Below are 24,985 nucleotides of genomic sequence, written 5' to 3'. Positions count from 1 at the left end.
GGCTGAGCCAATCTAATGAACAAACATTAGAAAACTTGAAGAAAAAACGAACACTACCTGCTGGAGAGATGAAAATGGCATATTAACAATTACATATATTTTTAATTCAAGAACCTTGTTGTATCAACATGTATCTGTGCCACGTGCCTTGTGTGATCTTGTAAGTCCTTTACTCCTGTCTTCAAAAACACAAACATGCAGTTTCTTCAGCTACTTATCCATTGCAATGCACTCTTTCATTAAAGAGAACAATACATTTAAAATTAAAAAGTTTAGGTATGAAGTTATGGAAGGAACAAAGATGTTGAAGTGTAAGAAGCTTTTAGGGTGCAGGAGAACTAAAAACATACAGCTTTTGAAATAAGTACAGAACCAGAAACTAGATCTGTCCTGAAGGAAGGTGTTTCTTTACTTTTAGAATTACTGAGTAGGACTATTGAGATAAGAAAACTGTACCTTTGATAAGACAGCAAATCACCATTATTTTTTATCTTAAAATTTTTTCCAGTTTTATTGAGATACAATCGACATATATATCAGTTATATTAATTTAAGGTATACAACCGAGGGATTTGATATATGTAAATGTTGCAAAATGACTACCACAATAAATTTAGTTAACATCTGTCTCCTCACATAGTTACATTTTTTCCTTCCGATGAGAACTTTTAAGATCTGCTCTCTTAGCAACTTGCAAATACACAATATTGTTAACTATAGTCACCATGTTGTGCATTACATCTCCAGAACTCATCTACCTTATAATTAAAAGTCTGGACCTTTTGACCACCTTTTGCCACTTCCCTCAGCCCCCCAAACCTCCCCACTCCCTGCCTCTGACAACCAACAATCTGTTCTCTGTGTCTGAATTTGGTTTTCTTAGATTCCACATACAAATGAGATCATATATAAAAAAAAAAATGAGATCATATAGTACTTATCTTTCTTTGTCTGACTTGTTTCATTTAATGTAATGCCCTCAAGGTCTGTCAATGTTGTTGTAAATGGCAGGATTTTTTTTTATGGCTGAATGATCTTTCATTATATATATTATACACACACCCACACACATACATATGCCACATGTTCTTTATGGAGAAAAACTGGAAAGATAAAAAGCGGAATATCAGTAAGAATATTGACTATTATTAGACATTTACATTTCTTATGTAAATTACCTATTTATATCCTTTGCCCATTCTTTTATAGGAATTGTTTTTATTGATTTATAAGTGCTCGTTACATTGAAAGGACACTAACCCCTTTTCATATTTTTTCTTTATCATATATTTTGCAAAATTTTTTTTTGGTTCATCATTTGCCTTTTATTTTTGGTTCATGGTAGATTTCTTTTTTCTGTTTCTTTTTTTTACAAATAGGTTTTAATTTTATATAGCCTTATCTATTGATATTTTCTATAATGACTTATGCCTTTGAATCATGCTTTGCCCATCTTAATATTATAGAAGCATTACAAGAAAGCATAGGAAATATTTATAGGTGATTTTTTTTTTATCACCGAGGGAACTTGTTGAAAATGCAGTTTTCTGGGCCCGGCCTCAGGGCTTTTCATTCTTCAAGTCTGTAATGAGGCCCCCAAAATCTGCATTTCCAAGAGTACATACTATAAAGTTGGGTTGTTGGGTTTTTTTGTTTGTTTTATTTGAGAGAGAGACCCCGCACGTGCACAAGCCTGCAAGCAGGGGAGGAGCAGGGGAGGGGGGAGAATCCCAAGCCAACTCCAAGCTGTCAGCACAGAGCCTGCAACACACAGCCCAACACAGGACTCAACCTCAGGAACCACTGAGATCATGACCTGAGGTGAAATCAAGAGTCGCACACTTAACCCACTGAGCCACCCAGGTGCTCCAGGTTTTTTTTATAATGTGTAAATTGTGACCTACATTTATTCATGATATCTTATTAAGTGGGGCTGTTGCCTTACTTTTCCCAAATTATCACCCAAATGTCCATGACACTGATTTAACAATCAGTTCTTTCTTTATCACCCACTTCTCTGCTCTAAGCACCCCTTGGCCTGGTCCTTGCACTTCACAGTATGGCTTATTTGGGACATTCAGGGTCAAAAAACTTCACTGGGAATTGGCCCTCAGAATCCCTTCACCTTTCATCTAAGGAAATTCACCTGGTCTTTACCCCAATATCAAGCACAAAAGTGCTTAAGAAAAACACCAAAAGCTCATTTAGTCTGAAATAACCATGGTCCTTCTAAGAGAACTTGTCTTCAACTACAGCGAGAGGTATGTAAGTTAGCACAGAAAATTCCAGTTAGACAATATGAGAAAGGAAACAATCTTCTTCTATGCAGACCTCTACAAACACGACCGGACCTCTCACTGCCCTCCTTATCTCTTCAATCCCCCTTCTACCACTGGTCAGCCCATTTATGCTCTCTGCTCCATTTATTTAGTCATCCTTTCAGACCCAACTAGGGTCCACCCTCTCCCAAGAAACCTTCCTAGAACAATCCAACTACAGGAACCAATCCTCTGGCCTCCAGACTTCTGTGGATCCAACTGTACATGCCCTAAAACTAAACATTTGGCTGGCTGGTTCTGGAACTGCTCTCTGTCCCTATCCAGAGTGTAGCTCCTAGAAAGGGAAAGAGAATCCATATGTATTGAGAGCCAACAATGTGGCAGGCACCGGGCAGGGTGTTTATCATCCACCATCTCACCCTCTAAGAATTGTTTTGGGGATGGGAAAACTGACGTACCAATGGAATTAAATAACGTACTGAAGGTCCGCTTAGCTCCCCCCAAACCATACACTTTTTAACTGTATGCTGCCTCTACTTAAGGAGGGGACTGTGTCCTTTATGTGTGTCTCTTCTATGAGACCCAGCACTGGGCTGTGACCACCAGCAATAATATCAGTCTTTGGGACACCTGGGTGGCTCAGTCAGTTAAGCGTCTGACTTTGGCTCAGGTCATGATCTCACAGTTCGTGAGTTCGAGCCCCAGGTCCGGCTCTGGGCTGACAGCTCAGAGCCTGGAGCCGGCTTCGGATTCTGAGTCTCCCTCTCTCTCTGCCCCTCTCCCACTCAGACTCTGTCTCTCAAAAATAAATGAACATTAAAATAATAATAATATCAGTCCTTTATGGAGAGCTCACTGTATCCTGGGTACCTACCCAGTAGGTATTCAATGATCCCATGTTCCCCATCAACGTTATGAGAAGTATATGATTATTTCCCCCCATTTTACATAAAAGGAAACTAATACTCAGGGCAGCTAAATAATTTGCCCAAGTTCACACAGGACATCAGTGGCAGGAGCAGGATTCAACCCAGGCAGTCTGACTGCAGAGTCCCTGCTCTTCACTGATTCCTTCTTCTGCCTCTCGTGCTAGTCCGAGAGGGTGTGTTGACTTACGAGTTGTTGATTTACTGAGGAAGAGGCACACACAGACTGCCCGTCCGGGAAGGTAAGGGTGTGAACTTGTACCCTGGGAAAGGGAGCTCCTGGCGAGCAGGGCATTTTGAGGGATACCTCGGCCTCGCCCCTGGCTGGGACTGCCATGCCCAGAGCTGAGTCATCCTGAACCTCCAGGGCCCAGGAGCCAGTCAGTGACGAGCCGGCTGTCCTCTAAAGGGGCAGGTGAGCACTAGATCAGAGCGGTTCCTGGAATGTTGGCTGATCTGCCTGGGCACTTCAACAACCACCTCTACCTCAAAGGAATAGGGGCTCCCCTTGTTTTTTGTAAGGAAAAAAAAAAAAAAAAACACGACATAGCAATGACCAGGGCCAATATGGGAGGAGTTTCTGCCCAGGTGCACTCAATCAGAAAAAGTTACTCAATGAAACGGCCAGTTAGAGGAGGGGTGGGAATGGAATGTCACAGGCCAGATGAAAAGCCCCAAGAAGGAAGCATTACAATGCTCTCTTCCTCCTCTTCTTCTCCCACTCCTCCTCCCCTTTGTCACTGAAATGTCCCCATCTGGGAACTGAGGGGGTGAACAAAGTGATGGGTGAGGCCCAGCTCCCCCCCACCCCACCCCAACCCGGCCTGTCTCTGGTCTCCAGGCTGTGGCTCGGTTACCTTCAGACCCATTCAGAGGACAGGTAGAGGCAAGGCAGGCTTGGGGGAGGGGAAGGCTCTGGAGTCAGGCTGCTGGAGTTCAAAGCCTCATGACTCTGAGGGAGTTACTGGAACCGCTCTTTTTCTGTTTCCTCTTTTGTCTGATGAGGATAATGCTCTTATGGCATGGTGAGACTCTGAGGACGAAACATCTCACACTGCCTGGCACACAGCGAGCCCTCAAAAGCAGTAGTTTCTGTTGTCGTTGTTTTGGCCTCTCTCCAGGAGCACCCTTTCCGCTATGGACATGCACCCAGAACCCCTCAGAGAAAAGCAAAAGTCTGAGCGGCAGAAGCCCTCCTCCTTCCCGGTATGGAAGCTGTAGCAAACGTCTATGACCCAGCTCGTGATGTGAAGTGTATTGGGGGGGGGGGGTGATAAATACTGCAGGGCTCGGCACTCCCTCTATACCACCTATCCGTGCCTCAGTTTCCTTTTCTGAAAATGAGGATAATAGTAGCACCTCCCCTACAGAGCAGCTGTGAGGCTGAAAACAGGCTCTTATGTGTAAAACACATAGAACAGTGCCTGACATATGGTGAGCCATTAAAAAAGTTAATTGGGACTGTGGCACTTAAAGGCACAAACTTCTTTTTTTTTTTTTTAACGTTTATTTTTGAGACAGAGAGAGACAGAGCAGGAATGGGGGAGGGTCAGAGAGAGGGAGACACAGAATCCGAAACAGGCTCCGGGCTCCGAGCTGTCAGCACAGAGCCCGACGCGGGGCTCGAACTCACGGACCGCGAGATCATGACCTGAGCCGAAGTCGGCCGCTTAACCGACTGAGCCACCCAGGCGCCCCAAAGGCACAAACTTCTTTACCCATATGGACTATTTATGATAATAAATGTAATACAACGCATGTGGAGGCAGCTAGAAAATAAAACATGCCAGGGATTGCTATAGCAGTGGTGAAGATCTGGCAAATTCTTTGCCTCGGAAAGGGTGAAGAAGACAGTGTTCCAGTCAACGAAACAATCTAGTATACTAAACACGGTCTCAGGGGCCAGGGAGGGAAAAAATTAAAAAATAAGATAAGGGCACCTGGTGGCTCAGTCGGTTAAGCATCCGACTTTGGCTCAGGTCATGATCTCACACTCCTGAATTCAAGACCTGTGTCAGGTTCACTGACGGCTCCTAGCCTGAAGCCTGCTTGGGATTCTGTCTCCCTCTCTCTGTCTCTCTCTCTCTCCCAAAAATAAATAAGCATTTAAAAATAAATAAATAATAAAAAATAAATAAAATAAAATAAAATAAAATACGATCTGATATGCCACTATTGCATTTCCACTATTGCATTTCTCAGTTTTCTGAGAAATGAATGTTGTTTCCCCCCAACGTTTTACTTCAAAATATTTCAAACCTCCAGAAAAGCTGCAGTGAACACTAACATGCCCTTCACCTAAATCCCTGCCCGTTTTGTTGCACCATTTGAGACCTAATTACAAACATCATGACTCCTCATCCCTAAATATTTCAGCCTGGATCTCCTAAGAACGCAACAGTCTCCCACATGACCACAAAACAAATTTACACTAACACAACAGCATAAACAATCTATATACAAAGTTCCCCAGTTGTTCTTACTAATATTCTTTTGTAGCGTTTTTCCTTCTCAACCCAAGATCCCATCAAGGATCATGTTCGCATTGTTACCCTAAATCTTTTTTTTTTTTTTTTTTCTTTGAGACAGAGAGCACAAGCAGGGGAGGGGCAGAGAGAGAAAGGGACAGAGAGGCAGGCCCTGTGCTGACAGCAGACAGCCTGATGCGGAGCCCGAACTCACAAACCATAAGATCATGACCTGAGCTGAAGTCAGACGCTTAACCGACTGAGCCACTCAGGTGCACAGGTTACCCTAACTTTTCGATCTCTTTTACTCTAGGACAGTCTCTGACACTTATTTTTAAAATGTTTACTTTTTTATTTTGAGGGAGAGAGTGTGAGCAGGAGAGAAGCAGAGAGAGAGGGAGACAGAGAATCCCAAGTAGGCTCCACACTGTCAGAGCAATCTCACGACCCACAAGATCGCGACCCGAGCTGAAGCCAAGAGTCTGACACTTAACCAACTGAGCCACCCAGGTGCCCCACCAAACTGAACATAATTTTGTTTTTCCTTAAAGGATTCAGGAGACACTTCAGGGTACATACAGTATTTCAGGTCACAATTTTGAGCACCTGATGTACAATATTTCAAATTGGTAATCTTCAGAAGTATTCGTCCATTCCTCAGTAAAAACTGAGCATATCATTCCTATGTAGAATAATTTATAAGTAATGCCCATACCTGCTACTCTAATATATCATGCACATTATAGAACATACTAAGACATTTTAGGGGCACCTGGGTGGCTCAGTCCTTTAAGCAAATGACTTCAGCTCAGGTCATGATCTCATGTTTCATGACTTCAAGCCCCACGTTGGGCTCTGTGCTAACAGCAGCCTGGGGCCTGCTTCTGTTTCCCTCTCTCTGCCCCTCTCCTGCTTGTGCTCTGTCTCTGTCTCTCTCAAAAATAAACATTAAAAAGAAGAAGAGGGGCACCTGGCTGGCTCAGTCGGTTAAGCGTCCAACTTCGGCTCAGGTCATGATCTCACGGTCCGTGAGTTCGAGCCCCGTGTCGGGCTCTGTGCTGACAACTCAGAGCCTGGAGCCTGCTTCGGATTCTGTGTCTCCCTCTTTCTCTGACCCTCCCCGGTTCATGCTCTGTCTCAAAAATAAATAAAAACGTTAAAAAAAATTTTTTTAACCCAAAAAACAAAAAAAACACACAAAATCTCAACACAGCACTTGCGGGCATCATTACCAATCAGAGAAATCAGAGCTGGCATGTGAGGTGACCTGTTCTCTGTTTCTGTTTCACATCGGAGGCTGCCTTCTTGGCTACTCCACGGGGATGTCCAACGGGCACCTTTAAATTCAACTTCTCCAAAACTGAGATCCTAATCTTTCCCCCACCAAAAATGCTCCTCCCACAGGCTTCCCCCTATCAGCAAATGGCAACTCCATCCTTCCAAAACAAGGGCCAAAATACTTGGTGCCACCCCTGACGCCTCTCTTTCAAATCCCACATCCGTCCATCAGCAGAACACAGATGCGCTACTTTCAAAGCATCTCGAGAACCACCCTCTTCTCTTCTCCTCTGCTACCTCTCTGGTCCAAATTCAATTCTTCTTTGTCCTTATTGGTCCCCCACATCCATCCCATCACCTATTTCTGGTTGATTCTATGCCCCCAATACATCTCCAATCCCTCCCTTTTTTCTGTTTCCACTGCCACCACTCTGGCACTGTTGCACCAGCTGGATTACTGTGGTATAGCCTCCCAATGGGGGTCCCTAATCCACCCTTACCCCCCCCCCCACTGCCCTCATCTAGACACAGTGGTGCCCTAGTGGCTCCCATTTCACTCCTGGTGACTGCCAAAGCCCTCATGGTGCCCTGAAGATCCTACGTGATCTGCTCCCACCCCATTTCCCACCATTCTCTCATGCACTCAGCTATTTTTTTTTAATGTTTCTTTATTTTTGAGAGAGACAGAGCGAGAGAGAGAGAGAGAGACAGAGCACGAGCATAGGAGGGGAAGAGAGGGAGACACAGAATCCGAAGCAGGCTCCAGGCTCTCAGCTGTCAGCACAGAGCCCGACGCGGGGCTTGAACTCACAAACCATGAGATCGTGATCTGAGCCAAAGTCAGACACTTAACCAACTGAGCCACCCAGGCGCCCCACACTCAGCTATTTCTGGAACAGACACGACATGTGTCACTAACATCCTAGATCTGTTTCCACTCCCTCACCACCCCACCAAAACAGAATGGCACCTGATCCATAGTAGGTGTCCAAAAAAAAACCAAAAAACAAAAAACAGACAAACCCTTCTTTGAATAAATGAATGAAACAAACTGGATGTAAGAAAAATGCCAACATAAGCCTCACAATAAATGGCAACCTGTTCCAGGTAAAGGAGCTGGTGCGGAGGTGTGGGGCTGGGCACAGGGGCGGCACCTGTCGCACCCAAAGCTGGGAGGTAACTAGCTGCTCAGCTCCAGCCTTCGGCCACGCAGTGGTAATGAGTCCTGCTGCACATGCCCTTTGTTTTCAAGGCACACATCATGCTCTAGGGATTGGATCTGAGGGGCGGAGGCAGTTTGCAATCTCTAGTGCATAAATTGCTTGTGAAAAGAAAGCTCAGGTACTAGCCTGAACCTGTTTCGTCTCTCCTTATCATAAAATGAGAACACAGGCTATATATGTACATATTTGCTTTTTCTCCCTCCTTCTGGCTGTCTGGGATTCTGCATAAATGAAGCTCTCCTGTTCTATTACTCTTGTTGAGGTTCCTGTTCAACAGCGAGGGGTAAGACGAGCATGGAGACCTCAAGTGTGGACGAGTCACCTGGCAATGAGAGACCTGTCCTTGGGCTCTCAGCTAGGAAGCAAAGAGGCCAGCATGCTTCATTCGAGGCACCAAATAGTCCTAGCATTGGTTTAGCATCATGATTACGTAAGCGAGCTCTAGAGTTAGGAGGATGCCTGGCTCTGCCGTTTGCCAGCTGTGTGATCTTGGGCAGGCTACTTAACTTCTCTGTGCTAGGCTTCTCATCTGCAAACTGGAGACAGTCATAACGCTTACCTCATAGGGTGGTGGCAAAAATCAATGTGGACAAAATATCTACCACAGCGCCTGGATCATAGTTAGTGCTCGGTGGTGCAAAAGCTGTGATCATTAACAATCCACATTTAACAAATGCCTTCCCAGGGTGCCTGGCTGGTGCAGGTGGTGAGCATGTAACTCTAGATCTCAGGGGCATGAGTTCAAGCTCCACATTGGGCATGGAGCCTACTTGAAAAAAAAAAAAAAAAAAAGCCTTCCCTGCCCCAGGCCTCAGGAAGGCTTTAAGATGTCCTAGGATATGCTGGACATGAGTCATAGATGAGAAGCTTCCATTTGAAGAGTTTCCAATTTAAGCAGATAACTATGAGGATCCTGCATCATGGAGAAATCCCGAGATGTCATTCAGACAGAAGACTTTTTACCTGGGTATTTGCAACACCCACCAGGGGCAGGTAGGGTGCTTTACGTGATGGGAAGGGTGGGCTGCACTGGGGGTGGTGGCTGTTGATGGTGCCAGTCACCTGAGTAACACGAGACGGCCTGCGGTGGGAGAGGCAGGGCTGGAGGAGCTCAGAGAGTAAGTGGGGTGGAAGAAGGGAGAGGCAAGGAGTAGTGCGTCTCAACTGTGGGGCAACCACCCGTGGTGCCACCCCACAGAATTTTGGGTAATAATAATAATAATTTATACCTGCTAAGCACTTTCTCTCAGCCAGGCACTGAGCGCTTTACCACATTTGCTCTGTGAGTTATAGGTGCTGGTACTGTCCTCATATGATGGGTGGAAACAGAGAGACACAAAGCAGGTAGATATCACAGGGGCACCTGGCAGGCTCAGTCCCTGAAGCGTGCAACTCTTGATCTCGGGTTGGGAGTTCAAGCCCCACGTTAGGCATAGAGACCATTAAAAAAAAAAAAGCACATTTAGAAGTTAGGTATCACCAACGTCCTACAACTAGCAAATGGCTGGCTACCTTGGTTTGGGCTCCCGAGCAAAGGATTCAAGGCAAGTAATTTACCTGGGCGATGGTTCCAGAAAGCACCCAAAAGGGAGCCGGGAAATGAGACAGGAAAGGGAAGGAGGCCAGGGAAGAGTACACGATTGGGTAAGTGTGAGGCACTAGTCTAAGAGTTCAGAACAAAGCAAAACAACAACGACAAAAATCCTAATTCGTTTAATCCATATAATATCAAAATTTTGAGGTAAAATACTATTACCATCCCATTTTCCACAGACGTTAAGCAATTACGCAGTGTCATATAGCTATGGGATTTGGAACCAGGTTTAGCTGCAAACCGCCCCCCCCCCCACCGCCACCCCTCTTAACCACTGTGTTGTGATGCCTAGACAGCCACAGCCATCTTGCACTAAGAGAAGGAGCTGACACTTGACAAGGACACGTCTACAGGATCAGAATAAATTTCTCTCCCTGAATTGCTGAATTAACCAATGCTGGGACACCCTCCTTCTGGACTTTTTTGTGACGTATGAGGTAACAGATTTTCCTTATTGTTTAATTGACTTTCATTCCCCAAGTAAAAGCTCCTTTCTCTACTATCACCCACATGATGGGACAACCTTCAATAGCAAACAGGCAAAGAATTCTACCAAAACTTCAAGAGAGAAGTGATTTCAATATTACCTAAAGTCTTTCAGAGAATATTAAAAAAAGGGTTCACTTCTCAGTTTATTTTTAGCGTTAACTTTGATTCCAAAATCAAACAAGAACAGTATGGGAAAAGAAAATTACACTCATGAATGCAAAATCCAAAGCAAGATATTAGCAAATGGATTCCCACAATATCTAAAAGGGTACTCTGTTATGATTATGTTGACTTTATGGCCAAAATGCTCAGTTGGGTTATTTTTTTTAATCTACGTAATTTATCACACTAAGGATTAAAGGGTAAAAAAGCAAACAAACAAACAAAAAAACCCCAGATGATCACATCCCAGTAAGAAAAGGACTCTTGGCAAAGGAGCAAAAATGAGAACTTCCTTAGTCTGATAAAGGGGATCTACTAAAACCCTACGGTAAACATCCTGTTTCATAGCGAGACACTGATAGTAAAGCAGGAAAAGTGCCAAACATCCAGGCCAGTGGGAGAACTTCGAGGGCAAAGGCTGGGAAAGACCAAGAAGTAAGTACCAGTTCCTCCTCCACGTCCAACCTGTTCAGTCCTTTCCTGAGACTAGCAAAGCCACGTGTTCCCAATGCTCTCATGGTAAACCATCATCTTCCCGCCTCTCTCTCAGTAGGTACATTTTTATGAATACCACCATCTTTCTTCTGAGTCCTCAGATTTTAAACTCTAGCGCCATCTTGGATTTCTTTCTTTGGTTTCCTACATCCAATCACTTACCTGGCCCAAAACAAAAACCACTCCTGAAACTAAGATCTCACACTTCCTACCAGCCTCTGGTGATCTTTTAGCAAATTTCTCAAAACTCGCCACCAAAGTAAACCCTTTACAGTAGAGAGGAGACAATGAATCTCTCTGAGGAATCTGGTAGCATGATCCAAAATCACCCTCTGCAAACCAGAAATTTATTTAAAGTCTAACATGCTCCCTTAGAAATGTATAGACATTTAGGATTCTGGGGTATAATATACCCATAATTGTTTTAATATAAAAATAATGGTTTAAGTTACTTATGGTTAAGGAAAATTGAACTCTAAGGAAGCCATGTATACAGTAAGGCTGGCAGGAGTTTCAAACCCTCTTTTGAAAGGCTGGGCTTACATGACTATTGCAAAATTCTCCCTGAAAGCTTCTCCATCTTCACGCTGCTTCCAGATAGATCCAGATCAATGGCCCAGAGCCATCAGATTAATCTCTCATAGACACTCTTTCATCTCCAGTCCAAGGACCTGCTTATCAGGTCATATTTTAAAGTCAACCAGCCTGGCTTTTAAAATTCTCCTTCAAGAGGCCCCAATTACCCTATCCAATTTTATCTCAGCAAGAGCACTCTGGTCCGCCTCGAGGCCTTATCATCCACCACTGGCATCTTGCCTCTTTCTCCAAATCCAGCTCTAGCTCTAGCCAGGCCTAGCTCCTGGCCCACCAATTCCATGAAGCTTCCAGGGGTGTAGGAGTGAATAGTCAGGAAAATTTAGAGCCAGAAGGATCAGTGATGCTCAAAGAGAAGCTGACTTGCCCAAGGGCACAGAGCCAGTTCAGGGTCCTTTTCAACTATTCCATTGTCTCCTGTGAATAAAACACTGGAAACCCTTGGGGGTAGGTACCACATCCTTTTATTCCCAAATTTGGTTAGCCTGCTGTAGGAGGTGCTCTGCATAAAGCTGCGTGCACTTTGGTTCCAGACTCCCTGTTCAGGCAATTCCCCTGCTCAGAAATGTCTTTCTTCCACCTTTGTCAGCCATTTACACTTGCAAAATCCAGTTTAAGATTCCTCTCATTGTAGATTATTTACTTTTTCCTTTTAATTTTTTAAATTTTAATGTTTATTTATTTTTGAGAGAGAAAGAGAGAGAGTGAGAGAGAGAGAGAGAGAGAGAGAGAGACAGAGCATGAGCGAGGGAAGGGCAGATCGAGACAGAGACAGAATCCGAAGCAGGCTCCAGGCTCTGAGCTGTCAGCACGGAGCCCTATGTGGGGCTCGAACTCACAAGCGGCGAGATTATGACCTGAGCTGAAGTCACACGCCTAACCCACTGAGCCACCCAGGCACCCCTTTACTTTTTTCCTTTTAAAATTGTTGCTAGTGGGAGGACCTGGGTGGCTCAGTCTGTTAAGCATCGGACTCTTGATTTGGGCTCAGGTCACCATGGGAGCCCTGTGCCGGGCTCTGTGCTGACAGCTAACAGCCTGCTTGGAATTCTCTCTCTGCCCCTCCCCCATGCACATTCTCCCTCTCTCAAAAAAAAAAAAAAAGAGTATGATTAAATATTTATTTAAAAAATAATAAATAAACAAATAAAATTGTCATTAGTGTTGTTAGCACACTGAGCAAAAAACAAATACACTTTTAGAAGAGATCCGTACTTCCCCCAAACTCACAAATCTGGGCCAGGTGACTCACTCTATTTTTCTGTTTTTACTTTTCCTCCTGGAGACTGTGTATCATTCATTCTCATTCATTCATTTATTCCACAGATCCTTACTGAGACCCTATGAAGTGCCAAGATACTCCTGGAGCCATAAATAATACAAATATAAGATCGTTCTTTTCTCTTAAAGAGGACACAATCTCCTGGGGGGAAATAAAATGTGCTTTGCTTTCCTTCTTAATAATTACCTTTACTTGATTCTTTCATTGACTCAAATATGGGGGTTTTTGGGCTTTGACTCATCATGTGACCAGAAAGTTCCCTGAAATCAGGAATTGAATCTTCTCACTTTTTTTGGTATGTAGGTAGAGTTAAAATATGTTCCAGTTAGTACTGATTGTCCTGGTATAATTATTAGTGGTGTACCCTTTCACTATCAAAAGGGTCCCAGTTTGGAATAACACATGTTGGTGAGGCTGTGGAAAAACCGGAGCCCTTATAACTGCTGATGGGAACGTAAAAGGATGCGGCCACTTTGGAAAACAGTTTGGTAGTTCCTCAAAATGTTAAACATAGAGTTACCCTACAGGGGCACCTGGGTGGCTGAGTCAGTGGAGCACCTGACTTTGGCTCAGATCGTGATCTTACGGCCCATGGGTTCAAGCCCTGCATCGGGCTCGCTGCTGTCAGCCTGTTAGTGCAGAGCCTGCTTCAGATCCTCTGTCCCCCTCTCTCTCCCCCTCCCCCGCTTGCACTCTCCCAAAAAATAAATATTAAAAAAAAAAAAGAGTTACCATATAACTTAGCAATTCAATTCCTAAGTATATATGCATGAAAAATAAAAATATACCTCCACCCCAAAAATTGTATACAAATTTCAGAGCATGATTATGATTCATAATAGCCCAAAAGTGAAAGCAGTCCAAATGTCTATCGATGCAAGAACAAATATAATGAAGATGATGCGGTACGTCCATACAATGGAGTATCACTCAGTCATTCATACAAGAAATGAGGTGTTGATGCACCCTGCAGCCTGAATGAACCTTGAAGCATTATGGTAAGTGAAAGAAGCCAACCACAAAAAAGCACAGTTCATACCATTCCATTTATGTGAATTGTTCAGAATAGGCAAATCAATAGAGACAGAAAATAGATTAGTGGTTGTCTAAGGCTGGGGTGGGGGGGTGATGGTAATGGGGACTGACTGCTCATGGGAACTGAGTTTCTTTTGGAGGTGATGAAAATGTCCTAAAATTAGATTATCGTGATGACTGCACAACTCTGTAAATATACTAAAAAACTAAAAACTTGTGCACTTCATATAGGTGAATTCTATGGTCTGAAAATTATATTTCACTTAAACCTTTTAAAAAGCATTCCAGTTTGGATAATAAATTATGATCACCTCCTACCCAGGGAGGCCTTACCATCGTGATTGAGACCATAGGAACTTTTGAGTTAGAGAGACGTAGGCCTGAACCTATCACTTACTTGTTGTGTGACCTGGGGGAAATTATCTGATTTTTTCATCTGCAAAACAAGGTAGTCATGCCTACCTCAGAGGATTGTTGTAATGTGAGGTAATGCATGAAAAGTGCTGGGGATCCCCCAACTCCATATGCAAGTTGCTCAGCTTTTAGTAGGTATCTACACTTGCAAAAGTCTAACACTGGATGGATGGATGGATGGATGCATGGATGGATGGATGGATGGATGGACGGATGGATGGGCAGATGGATGGACCAAAGGGTAGAGCAAGCCTGAAGCAACTCGAGATTCAGAGAGCACATTATGCTCAGTCCATAAAATAAGATGTTCTTTTAAAAAGGAACTGAAGGAGGGGCATCTGGGTGGCTCAGTCGGTTAAGGGTCTGACTTCAGCTCAGGTCATGATCTCACAGTCCGTGAGTTCGAGCCCCGCGTCGGGCTCTGTGCTGACAGCTCGGAGCCTGGAGCCTGCTTCAGATTCTGTGTCTCCCTCTTTCTCTGCCTCCCCCCTGCTCATGCTTGGTCTCTCTCTGTCTCAAAAATAAATAAAAACACTAAAAAAAATAAAAAAAAAAAAAAAGGAACTGAAGGAGCAGTGGACCAAGTTCACCACAGCCACCCATTCTGCTTGGCCAGTCATCCCCCTCCTTAGTGTTCTGAGCCCCACAATGTGAAAAACCCTAGGCTGAGCTTCCTGGAGAATAATGGGGGAGAAGTCAGGATCTCCACTTTCAAGAGAGTCCCCTCAACAGTGGGAGGCTGGACATGTGTGGAGGGACAAGACAGCACACACAAGGCCACGTAAACAAATTCAGGCTGACCAGAAGCACTCCTGGTCCCTGAGTGGCTCTGAGCAGACAACCCAGGCTAGGTTAACTGTGTGTTCCCCCCGGGATGTGGCCTGCATCACCTTCAACCATCTTCTTTTTTTTTTTTAATTTTTTTTAACGTTTATTTACTATTGAGAGACAGAGCATGAGCATGGGAGGGGCAGAGAGAGGAGGAGACACAGAATCTGAAGCAGGCTCCAGGCTCTGAGCTGTCAGCATAGAGCCCGATGCGGGGCTTAAACTCACAAACCACAAGATCATGACCTGAGCCTAAGTAGGCTTCTTAACCAACTGAGCCATCCAGGCGCCCCACCTTCAACCATCTTCTGATGTGATATGTCAAATGGTCCCAGAGATGCCTTAACCAAACACTCCTCCACAATCCCTTCCCTGGTTCCTCGTCCTCCATCAGGCTCAAGAACTGTCAACATCTTCCAGGGCTTAAGCCGAGGCCCTTGTTTTCTCTTCTCACACACACATCAGAGACTCCACTCTATTCCTTCAGCCTCAGTTCTTCATGCTTCTCCAGTTCTAACCTCCATCCCAAACTCCCATCCTACACCCCCACTTAGATGTCACACAGATGCCTCCTCAAACTCAAAGTGCTCAAAGCCTGTCCCTCCTCCTTTGTATTCGGTGTCAGTTAACCTCGACCCCCTGAGTCACCCAAGCTAAAAACGCTGACTCTAGTCTTTCTTAGTGCCTCTTGCTCCAAGTTTGTCCAAGTTAACCTATAAGCAGACTCTGTCATCAGAGTGGCTCTGGAATCTGGCCCCTCCACTCAACGCTCAGGCACTCCTACCTAACATTTGGACTGGTGCAATCCTCTCTCTTCTCACTGGCCTCTCTCCCTCCACACACCCCCTCCAGCCCCTGCTCCCCACTACTGCCCAAGCCTTCTTTCAAAAACATCAGGAATGCACACATGCTTCCTTTGCTTCTTAAAACCTTAAAATCCCTAGGATTACCCAGATAAAATCCAGACCTATCTGAAATGGACATGCAAAGTCTGCCATTACCAAAAAACAAAAACAAAACAAACAAACAAAAAAACATAAAAACCCCAAACAACAACAGCAACAACAACAACAACAACAAACGGCTAGGGATGCCTGGTTGGCTCAGCCAGTTAAGCATCCAACCTCAGCTCAGGTTACGATCTCAGGGTTCATGACTTTGAGCCCCACGTTGGGCTCTGTGCTGACACAGGGAGCTCTCTTTCCCTCTCTCTGCCCCTTCTCCATGCACTCTCTCTCTCTCTCTCAAAATAAAGAAATAAACTTAAAGAAAAAAAAAAGGCTGCCATGACCTACCCTAAAATTCTCCCTCCAGCTCTCTCTCCCCTCTCCCAACAAACACATCCTCCACGTACCTATACTCCAGATACACTAGACCATCCTGCACGGATGCTCTGGCTTAGCTCACACACTTCCTTCTGCCTAAATGCCCCATCCGTGCCTCTCTTGCGATGCTTCCTGCCCTTCAAGGCCAGCTCAAATACCACCTCCGCAGACACTTGCCTCAGATCCTCCTGTTGAAGTGTGAAGGAAGGAAGGGGGTGAAGTACAGCAACTGCCCACAGAGGCCACTCTGACTACTGACCAGGGAGGGGGAGTGTGCCTTGGCCGAGTCACCATATTTCAGGGTCTGATCCTCAGCATTGCAGGAGAAGTATGCTTTCTGAGGCCTCCTGAAGAGTCCAAGCAGTCTAATTGTTCCTAATGAAAGCCACAGATACACACTTCAGAAACACAGCGCCACCAGGAGAACCTGAATACAGGGCCAGCTGATCCGCCCAGGCTCTCCTGGACACAGGGAGCAAGCTCCGGCTAGAGGGTCGCATGGTGAACACAGAGAGCCGGCCTGCCCACAGCCAAGGCACCCACTGTGTCCCTTAAAAGACAGTGTAGAGTAATGGCTGAGTTAGTAGTTACAGAACCACTTATTCTGCGACTTTGATTAACCTACCTAGACTCTTGGTTCCTCATCTGTCAAATGGGGCTAATGATCCCCTTTGTCCTGGCTATTCCCTCTGCCTGGACCACTCTTCCCCTGGATACTCAGGTAGCGCCCTCTCCTTCTTCCTCAGGTCTCGGCTCAATTTTCACCTTTTCAGAGAGGCTTTTCCTGACCTTCTTGCATCAAATAGAAACCCCTCCCCTCATCTCTAAGCAACCCCCATCCTGGGTGCCCTGCCATATCCCCAGTGCCTGGACCAAGGCTTAGGCAGAAGGAATGTTCTGTAGGTACAGCCAGGAAGGATGAATGAAGCACGCCTACCCCCATAGAGTTGTGAGAAGATGAAGTGTTTAGAACAGGGCTTGGCCAACATCAAAGATGCGAAAATGTTAAACCTTATTAGGAGAGCCTCCTACTGAGAGAGCCTGCCCCATACCAGGATGCCCAAAAGGAGTTGAGGGCTCAAGGGGCTCAGCCTTGTTGGAAAGACAGACGAAAGCCGCAGGAACTCAGTGGTGCTGCAACGAGGCATGAGAACCTGGCAAATTTGGGGTGTGGCTCAGCACTGCCAACAGGGAGGATGCAAGACAGGACAGTGCCAGGAAAGGGGGCTGGACAGGAAAGCAGGGCAGATCAGGAAGAGCCTGTGGCCACAGCAGAATTTGAGTGGTGCCTTAAAGGCAATGGACTGCCATTAAAGGGGCTAATCTGGATCAGAACCTAGGTACATAAGCAGTTGGACTTTGGGGGGGAGTAAGTAGAGAAAGGTAGTCAAGAGGTTTTTGCAACAACCTTGGGGCGTCTGGCTGGCTCAGTTGGGAGAGCATGCAACTCTTGATTTCGGGGTGGTGAGTTCAAGACGCATGTTGGGTACAGAGATTACATATAAATAAATAAATAAATAAATAAATAAATAAATAAAGGAGATTCTTGCAATAACCGAACGAGAAGTTCCGAGGGTGGCTTTTTACGAAAATAGAAGAAATGCAGGAAACAAACTGACTGGTCAGTGGCCGAGCGGATGACAGGGGAGGGACAGTCCAAGGATGACTAGGGATTCTGGCTTTGGCCACAATTGGGTGGAATCTGATTAGGAGTCCAAATGAAAGAACAGATTTAGGGGAAAAGGGTTCTCTGTTTCACATGTTGCTTTTGAAGTGCCCACAGAGAAGTCCCATACCAGCTGGACATAATAAATAGGCACCATTTATAGAGTCCTTCCCAAGGGCTTGGAATGCCTAGTGTCTATTTTCATTCTCACAACAATCATTTATAGTAGGCATTAACAACCCATTTCACAGATAAGGAAACTGAGACTGAAAAACAATGTAAAGAAATTTCTAAGGCCCACAGCCAGCAAGCAGCCCAGCTGGGATGTGACCTTCCTGTCATGTCTGATGACGTCCTCCCCTCTCCCCCACCTTCACCTTGGTGCCTAGAGTCTGGACACCTGGAGTATGCACTTGTGATGTCCGCAGCACAGGCAGCCCCGTTGTGGACTGGATGCTGCCACCTGGGGAATGTCCGATGAATGGAATGCAGAAAACACATTTAAGGGGCAGGTGGAGAAAGAGGAACCAACCATGGAAGGAAACAACAGTCGGAGAGGGCAGGAGCAAGAACAGAAGGAAGCCCAGGGGAAGAGCTGAATGAAGCCAGATCACGATGCTGTCAGAGGTCGGCTGGGCCGGGGCCCCTCCCTCAAGCCCACGGAATGTCAGACCCACAGGGCCCAAGCACCCTCCCACCTCCATTGACACATTGTTTCTTTAGGTATGTTAATAGAGGCCACTGGTTAAAGTTGAGCCTTCCCTGGCTCTGGGACCCTTTGTGTCTGTTCAAATCAGCTTGCATATCTTTGCTCTGACCCATTATGTATCGATTTGATTTTATAGTTTACATCAGAGGGAACAATCTTAATTTCAATTTCTGGGAAGTTTCTTCCAGGCTGACCTCCTGCGGTGTGGAATGCAGCACATTACATCAGGCCTGCATTACACAATGGCGCTGTTAAAGTACTCAAACCTTAGTGTTCTTACCTATAAAATGGGGATAATATAAGCTACCTTGGAGGGATGGTTACAAAGGAGAGAGAAGTGTACCTACTCATTTACAGTAATGTGCTGTTCTGTTATTAAGTTGATTCTGTTTACTGTTGGACTTCATTTCCTCATTATGTGGCAAGTTTCTTAAGAGTTCTGATGCCCCTATGAGGCCTTTAAGATACAAAACAGATGAACATAAGGAAGGGAAGCAAAAATAATATAAAAACAGGGAGGGGGACACAACATAAGAGGCTCTGAAATATGGAGAACAAATAGAGGGTTACAGGAGGGGTTGTGGGAGGGGGGGGACGGGCTAAACGGGTAAGGGGCATTAAGGAATCTACTCCTGAAATCATTGTTGCACTAGATGCTAACTTGGATGCAAATTCAAAAAATTAATTAAAACAAACAAACAAAAAAAAAGAGTTCTGATGCCCCTGTTTCTACTCCCAGATGTGGATATCAGAATCTTTAAGTGTGGGGCCCAGGTTCTGTATGTTTGTCCAGGGCTGAGGGCTACAAACTGGCCTCTAGCCAGGAATCACTCTCTCCTTCCCCTGTTGTCTAGAGATCTTCATACTGAATTTATCAGTCTATCGGTAAACTGCCCCTTAGCAGGCAGGTCTGTCTATCCCGTGATCGGAAATTCTCAGAGGGCCACCCTCCTCCTGGATGGAATGTGGTTCTTCCCCAGTCAACTCTATTGACTCAGGCTTCTTCGTCCATTAAAATAATCTCATTTTCAGAGAGCAACCCAGAGCTTTCTAATTTATTAATTTATTCACTCATTTGCAGTTGCCCCCTTAAACTCTCTACAGCATGAATAATTGAGAATTCAGGCAAAATCTGGGGTGGGGCTAGAAGAAATGGAAAGAGAAATTCAGAGGCACCTGGGTGGCTCAGTGGGTTGAGGTCCAACTCTTGATTTCAGCTCAGGTCATGATCTCATGGTCAGTTGTGAGATCGAACCTCATATCAGGCTCTACCCTGTGAGCCTGCTTAAGAGTCTCCCTCACCCTCTCCCTCTGCCCCTCCCCGGCTCAGTCTCCCTGGCACATGCACTCACTCTCCCTATCGAAAGAAAGAAAGCAAGAAAGCAAGCAAGCAAGCAAGCAAGAAAGCAAGAAAGAAAGAAAGAGAAAGAAATAGAAGTTCAACACAAGCTCACCCAGGTCTCCTCTGGGTATTAATAACTGCTCCATAATGAATAATAACAACACGAACAGTTAGATAGTAATCACTGTGTCAGGCATTGTTCTAAGTGTTTTACGTACATTAATTATTTTAATCCTCAAACATACTGTTGTGACCACTTCACAGAAGAGGAAAGTGAAGTGACTTACCCAAAGTCACACAGTGAAAAGGTACAGGCAAGAACTTGAACTCCAACAATCTGGGTCCAGGATCAGGATTAATAATTTAACATAAGGTAAGGAGTCTTGGGCTGGGTGGGCCAGAATCAGAGACCACGGAAGAAGGCGGCCCCTGATGCTGTCCCAGGCCTACGGAGGAATCAGAAGGAGGAGGGACAAGTCCCAGAGAAACTAGACTGGGCGGGAGGGGGGGGGGGGGGAATGGTCACAGCTGACCCCAGGCCAAAGGCTTCCTGGATTCCCTGGCAGAGTTATGAGGAACATGAAAGGGAAATTCCTCCAGGAAAAGAAAACATTTTTGAGGGTAGTTGGTTGTTGTTGTTTTTTTTGTTTGTTTGTTTTGGGTTTTTTTTTTATTTTTTTTGTTTTTTTTGTTTTTTTGCCTCATCTCTGATTTCAGACCCAGGGTTTCTTTGCTGAGTCATGGAGGACATTATGAAAGGCGTGGGGGCGGTACAGGACTGCCACCTCCCCACTCCCAGGGACAGGCTGGGGGCTTCTGCAGCCCAGCTAGCTCCCTGCCTCTGGAAGGTTGATGCCAGACAGCTCCCATTCTAGAAAAAGTTCACCAAGAAGCAGCAGTTTTTACTGCTTGTCGTCCTCACATTCCCAGGAGTCTCCTCAATGAATAAGAACATTAATGAACGCTTGAATCATAACGAAGTAATAAGTAAGTGACTCAACAAACATTTACCGATCCTCTTAATGAAGGCTTTGGAATCAGACACCCTGGGGTTTGGTTCCTGGCTTCTGCCACTTATGACCGTAAACAAGTGACAGAGTCTCAGTTTCTTCAGCTATAAAATGGGGACTTCTGGGGCACCTGGCTGCATCAGTCGTTAGAGCATGAGACTCTTGATCTCAGGGTCGTGGGTTTGAGCCCCATGTTGGGCACAGACAATATATACATACATACACACATACATATATGCATCAAATGGGGATATTTATTTCAGCCTACAACCTTGAGGTGAGAGGCAAACGAGGTAAGAGAGAGCAAAGCTCTTGGCATGCAGTGGACAGTCCACACGTGGTATCTCGGGGTGCCAGGCACTGTAAAGGGCCAGAAAACAAAGAGGAATACAACTCAACCCTGTAGGAGTCTGCAGTCTGGCGGGAGGGGAACAGAGATGTAATGAATCCACACTGCCAGAAGCTAGAAGAGAAGCCAGTTCCTAAGGCCAAGGACACAGAGGCAAATGACAGCCACCAAGCCTGGGTGGGCACGCCCGGAAGTTCCAACTAAAGTCTCTGGTCCAGGGTTTCTCAGACAATCACCCGCAGCTCTGGGAAAATGCAGATTCCCATTCAACAGTTGTAGGTGGGGCCCAAGATTAGGTATGTCTCTCTCTCTCTCTCTCTCTCTCTCTCTCTCTTTTTTTTTTAGGTAATCACCAGGCCCATCGTGGGGCTTGACCTTCTGATCCTGAGATACCTGAGATCCTGAGCCAGCCAGGAGCAACCCAGTCCACCGGCCCCATTATGCACTTCGAACCAGCTCCCACAGCAGGTGCCAGACCATGGGTCACACTTTGAGTCCACAGCAAGGCAGTTGTAGCTGTTGTCACTCATCTACTTTTCTACCATTCTTTGTGTCCATTTTAGGGCTACCTGCTCCAAGTGACTTGCAGAACCCTGTTAACTAGACAGCTAACGGAGTCCCCCCATCTCCTCCTCCCAGATCTCAGAATCAGGCTCAGATACACCCTGCTGACTCTAATGACCACTAAGGTTCATATCCTTGAAGGTGGTTATTTATTTGCTGCCTTGAGCCCTCCCCTTTCCAGGCCAAATCATCCAAATGCTTCCGATGTTTTCACATCCGGTATTTTGTAATGAATTCCCTTGAAAAGGTCACAGACTTGTGAGAAAGGACTTTATTTATGAGTCTTTCAGTAACGTAACCATCCTCATTCCATCCTGGGGGGTGGAAGACAGAAGGGTGTACTAGAAAAGATGAGCATTTTTTGCCGATTTAACACAAGATTCCGATAACAAAGATAACACTTAGCTGACAGAAAATAGGGTAAGAAGTGTCACCAATTCAAAGATTATTTTCTTTACTTTTTAAAAATCTTATGTATGTATGTATGTATGTATGTATGTTTATTTTGAGAAAGAAAGAGTGAGCGTGTGTGCACAAGTGAACAGGGAAGGGGCAGAGAGAGAGGGGGAGACAGACAATCCCAAGCAAGTTCCGCACCGTCCGTGCAGGGCTCGGACTCACGCACCGTGAGATGACCACCCGAGCCAAAATCACGAGTCGGACCCTTAACCAACCAAGCCACCCAGGAGCCCGTCAAAGATGATTTTAGATGAATCGCTGTACCAGAAAACACGAAATGCCCTAAAATCTTATGGCTCGTATACGGAAGAAACTTTGATGGAGGTTTTTCCAAAATTGACAATTATCCCAATATTTATAGGACATTACCAACAATGATTTGTAAAGCTGAATGAAACTTTTCCAGACTATCAATAATTTTTTTTAAAAAAACTTCCAATCAACTATGCTAGAGAAACACTGGGTTATCTTTTTTATTTGCTCCATGGTAAAGATTACAAAATCATTGTCATAGGAGAATGCAACCAAAGAGGATACAGAAGGTGTCATAGAGGAGCATCAAGCAGTTCACATAAATATTATGTTATTTTCCTGGATTTTGTGATGTTTGGGCTTTAACATTGTTTCCTAGTATGTTGTGATTTCATCACAAAATCTAAACAAATATGCACTTTGGTATCTTTAGTATTGTGATTTTGTACTGTCCTTCTTAAAGAGGGCCTCTAAAATTGCAGAAGCTTTAGACCCAACAAAATCTGAATCTACCCTGGGTATCCTGGGAAGCATGTGGGCTCTGGGGTCAGACCTGGTCTTAAATCACAGACCTTGGGGCACTGGGGTGGCTCAGTCGGTTAAGTGCCCGACTCTCGATTTCAGCTCAGGTCACGATCTCACAGTTCATGGGATCAAGCCCCGTGTCAGGCTCCGTGCTGACAGTGCAGCACCTGCTTGGGATCCTCTCTCTCTCCGACTGTCTCTGCCCCTCCCCCACCCCCTCTCTCTCTCAAAACAAATATAAATAAACCTAAAAAAAAAAAAAATCACAGCTCTGCCAGTTGCTGGCTGTGTGCTGTGTGGCCTTTGACAAGTTACTTAACTTCCCGGAACTGTCTTCTTCTCCTTTATCTAGAAATGGAATGGTAATATCTGTCTTGTAGGCTTCTCTGAGGGTTACATAAGATACTGCATGTAAAGTGCCTATTATGTGGCCATCACAATGACCTTGTGGTAAAGAGACAATAGAGACAGTGAGAGGTTCATTTGAGGTCACCCAGCTGAGGAGACGTACTTTAGAAAGAATCTGGATTTCAAGTTTATATTAACAATCTTCCTTTCTCTTATCTCCCACCCCTTTCAAGACAGGAAGTAAAAAGCATCCTGTATTATCACTGAGCTCACCCGCGTTCTTCACCAAAGAGAGGTCACAGAGCTTTTCGCCACCATGTAGAAATGTGCGATGAGCACCCCTCTGACAGAGCCTGTGGGAAATAATGAATCAGATGAAATTAAGAAATACTTGGCCTTTTGTTGAAATCACATATTTGGTTACCAGTTTTGTGTTCTCCTTTTTCTACCAACTCAAACAATCCCAAGATTCTTCTCTTTTTTTCCACAAACGTGTGCCAGTTTATTCACAAGCCTTGTTTCATTTCATGCTTGCAGTGGTCCCACGTAACAAGCAGCTGTGACTCCCATTTTGTGGATGAAGAAACTGAGGCTCCGGGAGACACAGCACCTTGCCCGGATGTGACTCCTGGTCTGTCTCATGCCAGAGCCCAGACTTTTAATCATTGGGCCACACTGCCTTCCTGCCACTTGCCCCCACTTGTATTTTTCTGTACAGTGGGATTAGGATTTGGGTGTATTCTGGAATAGGCACGGACAATCAGAGGATTCTTGTGACTCCCTGTCTCCATGGACCTTAGCATTGCCCAGCCCCACCAAACTACTCCTATTTCTCTATATCTGTCCTACTGGCACATGCTTTTGATCCCAATGCTCCCAACAGAGTAGAACAAAGAGCTGTTTGCCTCTCAAAGAACCACAGGGTGGACGTCATAAGACCTCGGTTCTAATCTGGTTGGCCCACCATCTTGCCCTTCGGCAAGTCTGCTGATCTCGCTGGACCTCATCTGACGCACTTTAAAAATATGGTAGGAAAGAGGCACTTTACTATCCCAACATCCTCTAAGTGAGTCCATCCGGTAAACACACATGCAGGTAATGAACATGTTCCTGCTGATTTTCTGAAGATTCCCCACCGAGAACTAGAGGGTCTTCTTTTTATAGTGCATCACGAAGGCTGCAAAGGAGACGTGGCCACAGAGTTTAGACAGCCCTGGCTCTGAGTCCCAGCTCCACCAGTCCCTGGCTATATGGCCTTGGGCAAGCCCTTAACTTCCTGAAGTTTCCTTTTCCTCCTCCATAAGATGGTAGTTTCATAACGGTCCCCTTCCCAAAAGCTGTGAAGATACAAAAGATGAGGCCTGGAAAG

The 24,985-nt window shown here is 45.2% G+C and overlaps 1 protein-coding gene across 3 annotated transcripts in view; it reads right to left on the bottom strand.

The window, feature by feature from the left end:
* The window catches only part of CCND3 (cyclin D3), a 98,413-nt gene that overhangs the window by 9,089 nt on the left and 64,339 nt on the right, over positions 1-24,985 (bottom strand). Inside the window, exon 2 of one of the 3 annotated variants that reach the window (XM_047102632.1) lies at positions 23,890-23,969. The exons of the other annotated variants lie outside the window; for them this stretch is intronic. The gene's annotated coding sequence lies outside the window, so the exon portion shown is untranslated. The remainder of the gene's footprint in view (positions 1-23,889; positions 23,970-24,985) is intronic. 3 annotated transcript variants of the gene reach the window in all.

Source organism: Lynx rufus, unplaced genomic scaffold, assembly GCF_022079265.1.
Source record: "Lynx rufus isolate CCGP_SWC_20201006 ecotype Redwood Valley unplaced genomic scaffold, mLynRuf1.p SCAF_6, whole genome shotgun sequence".
NCBI lineage: Eukaryota > Metazoa > Chordata > Mammalia > Carnivora > Felidae > Lynx > Lynx rufus.
This window is presented reverse-complemented; position numbering and strand designations above follow the sequence as displayed.